Below are 3,964 nucleotides of genomic sequence, written 5' to 3' on the forward strand. Positions count from 1 at the left end.
TAACTTCGATCAATATAATAATAAAATGTCATCCAAAACATTTGTCATAACCATGTCACGGGAGACAAAAAGAGGCTTCCGAAAACTTAAGCCATATTCGTAGGTTTACAAAAAAGATAATTGTTGGCTTATGAAGGCATATCAAAACTACGAAGAGAACTTGTATAACGGGAGAACTGCATGTAACCGCGGAAGGTTGTGCACAAGAAACCAAGTGACATTTATTTTGCATTGTCCATATCTCCTTCATTAGCCCAAGCGCCAAGGTCCACCTTCAATGTCTCCACCTCATCATGAGTAAACCAATTCACGGTAAACTGAAAATGTTAACATGATCAGTTCATGACCATAACAAAGATCTCTGTTAGGCATGTATAACACATAATAGAGATGTTAGCATGCATTACTTACACAATTTCTTGATGCTATGAGATCATAACCTTCTTCAATCAAGAGCTTCATGACCAACATAACATAGAATCCACAATCTTTTGTGTTTGATTGCATTGGCATCTAAACAACATTCATAAGAAGGGATTTCATACACAAACACAACAAAAAACATCACAATCTCTAAAAGTGCACCTCCATTGTTTGCGTGTGACAATCTTCAGGATGGCATAGCTCCTTTCTAAGTTTCGAATGCGTTGCATAAGTAGAAAAATATTGTAAAACTCTACAAAAGAAGAGCATACTACCTCAAGAGGTGAGCACACTTATCAAAGTACAAAGACATGTTGAAACACATACCTCTGTAAAGGTGAGATGTAACGGTTAATAGACTGCAAAGAGAGTGAATCAAAGAAAAGGATAGTGCTCCTATCATTTGGAAGGCACGATATATAGTAGACATGCCCAAGAATTGTAAAGTACTGCAAGCGTCCAATGATCCCTAAAACCACCAAAAGCCATCAGTAAGGATTAAAAGGGGGCACCTAATTTGCATCAAAAGCTATGTAATAATAAATTCTTACTCATCAATAATCGGAAAGAAAGTAAACACTCGTGAAGAAAGATCCACCCGTCCAAAGTAGTTATGTATCACTCTCTCAGTAGGATTGGTTTGCATAAAAAAGTGCCATAAACTATCAACAAACCATGTTTGATCTAAAGCTTCTTCTCCAAGAACGCTTTCAAGCCATCTATCATTACCCATGATCTCCATTATAAACGCCAATTAGTTAAACGCAAGTACACGATTTAAGTGAATGATTGAAAAAGAGGAATACTTACAAGATAAACAAAATTAGAGTTCGAGAGGAAGCTTTTTTTGTCGCTATATCACTTGCGAGCTTTGTGTCATACATAACCTCGAGGCCATATCGAACTGAATATAAGAGGGTTAACTTTTCCTTGTGTGACCTATGCAATGATATTACTTATGAGTGTGTAATCATTACAAAACAACACTTAAAAACCTTCCTTGAAACATGCCATACCATGTATTCTTTATTGCCAAAGGATGACGCAAACTCGCACTTCCAATCGGAGAGGAGATATCTCTATGAGTGTGATCTATCGAAACCGTTTGACAACCAAGCTACAAATTGAGCTCTCTTAACATACAAACCGCATATGAAAGTGCAAACACATTAGTTGACGGGCTTGAAATCATGATGAGGTAATACCTTACACATGTTTTCCCTTGGTTTCTTGCGATTTGGTAGTTTGGCAAGCTTCTTTGCCTTCGTTGAGGTACTCCCCTCATTCTTAAGCTATGGCTACCATAGAGGAAAAGAAAAGATGTATTAAACAATAAATTTAAAGCTCTAAACCAAGCAGGAAAGCATTTTGAACTCTCCATCTTACCAATGTAGTGACATCATTATTGTTCTCTTCCTGACTCAAATCATTTTAACTCATAGAGCAATCATGACTATGTTGCTCTTCCTCCATTACTTGTTGTCCATCTACAACTTTTTTATAGCTTTTAGACTAAAGAATTCAAGAAAACAAGTTAGCAAACACATTTTTCTTATAACCCCATCAATATACATGATTGTCACGCATGAAGAAAGCAATCTTACCATTGCATTGTATCCTTTACCAATTTTGGCTTGCATTTTGGCAATTCGTTCTGGCATGCCATTCTCCCACACTGCCATCTACTCCTCCATATATTTTTCCAACCATTCCTCATAAGGAATTTTAGTTTTAAGAGAGCTCAACATCCACCTCTTCTTTGAACCCTTACGAAAATCCTCCTGATGCTTTCTTCTTGCAAGCGTAATGCGAGTGTCAAGACTTGAAAAGTGCACCTTTGATTGTCTATGAGACCGCGATCCTAATTGACCCTTTTGGTTATTTTTAGGTCATCCAACGGATCTACGAGGAATGTCAATAGTGATACTATGCCTCTCTTTTACGTGATGAAAGATATCCGTACACTTCTCCGATGGTTTACCCCATTGCGAACAATCTTCATCAACTCGACAATAGCGTACAAGAGCCCCATCTCTCTCTCCCTCAAGACTCATCTCTCTCTCTTCTCTCTCTCTCTCTCTCTCTCTCTCTCTCTCTCTCTCTCTCTCTGCGTGCGTGAGGGTAAGTGTGTGTGCGCACACATTTGTGTGAGACGCACGCACACAAAACATTTATGTATCCTCTAGTAAGAAGCTCACCATTGTAGAAACTTCAATATCGAGCATACGCGTCTCTTTTTGCGAATCACATATATGACTAGAAGAAGCCTCTATTGTCTTGCGATAACTTCTCTTCCCTCTGCCTTCCTTTGCACGACTGGATGATTTAGCCATTTCCAGGAGCGATATACTTTTGACATGTGCACAAGAATGCATGCATAAGAAAACACCCACAGCGATATAATTTTGACATGCACACAAGAATGCATGAATAAGAAAATACCCACATCTTCAACCTATCAAACCTACTTAGAATAATCTCAAGACCTATTCAACAGTGGACACTTGCATTGGACAAGATGTACTACAACATATCTTAAAACATCGACTCAAAGTACCTGTGCAATGCACGACGCCGATCATACGGAGATGGTGGCGGTCGTGTCTCGAGGACCGTTGATTGATTGGCTGCTTCTTCGACCTTCAAACAGTGGCACCAATACGCTCTTCAAGCTTCCATTGCATTACATTTGTTGTAGCCTATCTTGCACGAGCAACCTCGCATAAGTCCCTCTTCCAACCCCTTATCCTCCTCAAGTATGGACTTGCTTGAAAGCCTGAGAGTACAGTGCCCCTTGGCCTTGCTGAGTGAGGACCACCAGCCTCGATAGAGTAGCCTGCACAGTGCTCCCTTCATGCATGCACGCTCCCCTGTTTGCCTCCTTGCGTGAACCAGGTTGCGAGCTCCCTCTTGCATACGGCAAACAGCCTGAGAAAGCAATTCGGCCACCTACACAGGGCTCCCTTCATGCGCACACGCTACTCTATTTGCCTTCCTGGGCGAACCAGGCTTCCCACCCACGCAAGGACCTGTGCACTGTCCAGAGCTCCCTCCTGCGTACGGCAAACAGCCTGAGAAAGCGACAGGCCACAACTTCGTAAATTTGGTAAAACTCATAAATTCGGGCCAATCCCGCCAACGGCCCAGATTGACCCAAATCCTCTCCACCGTCGATCCCATTTGAGCCCGCCCGTGCAATATAGTGAGGAGGGTGCATGTCGAGTGTGTTTTTCCTTTCTTCTTTTGTAGTTATTTGTGTTTTGCCTTTCTTTTTTTTTTAGCTATTCTCGGTACAATGAATAAGGATATTGATACATGTAACTTCACCTTCTGTGTTTTGTGTTATGGCATCAGCAATGCATGTTGCACCGTTTGCCGCACCGATTGTCAAGTCGATGTTTTCAGTGATCATGCAGCGCACACCAATTGTGATCGAATCCAACTCGTTGAACTTAGGGTCTAGGAGCCACTACTCAAGGACATTTATGTTACCCAAATTTGCCTTCATTTGAACTTTTGTAATGTCAGTTTGATTGTACAA

At 40.9% G+C, this 3,964-nt stretch overlaps 1 pseudogene; it reads right to left on the reverse strand.

The window, feature by feature from the left end:
* Positions 1 to 221: 221 nt before the first annotated feature.
* Positions 222 to 2,105, reverse strand: LOC147423978 (uncharacterized; annotated as a pseudogene).
* Positions 2,106 to 3,964: the final 1,859 nt, after the last annotated feature.

Source organism: Adiantum capillus-veneris, chromosome 26 (genome assembly GCF_014529385.1).
Source record: "Adiantum capillus-veneris isolate H3 chromosome 26, ASM1452938v2, whole genome shotgun sequence".
Classification (NCBI taxonomy): Eukaryota; Viridiplantae; Streptophyta; class Polypodiopsida; order Polypodiales; family Pteridaceae; genus Adiantum; species Adiantum capillus-veneris.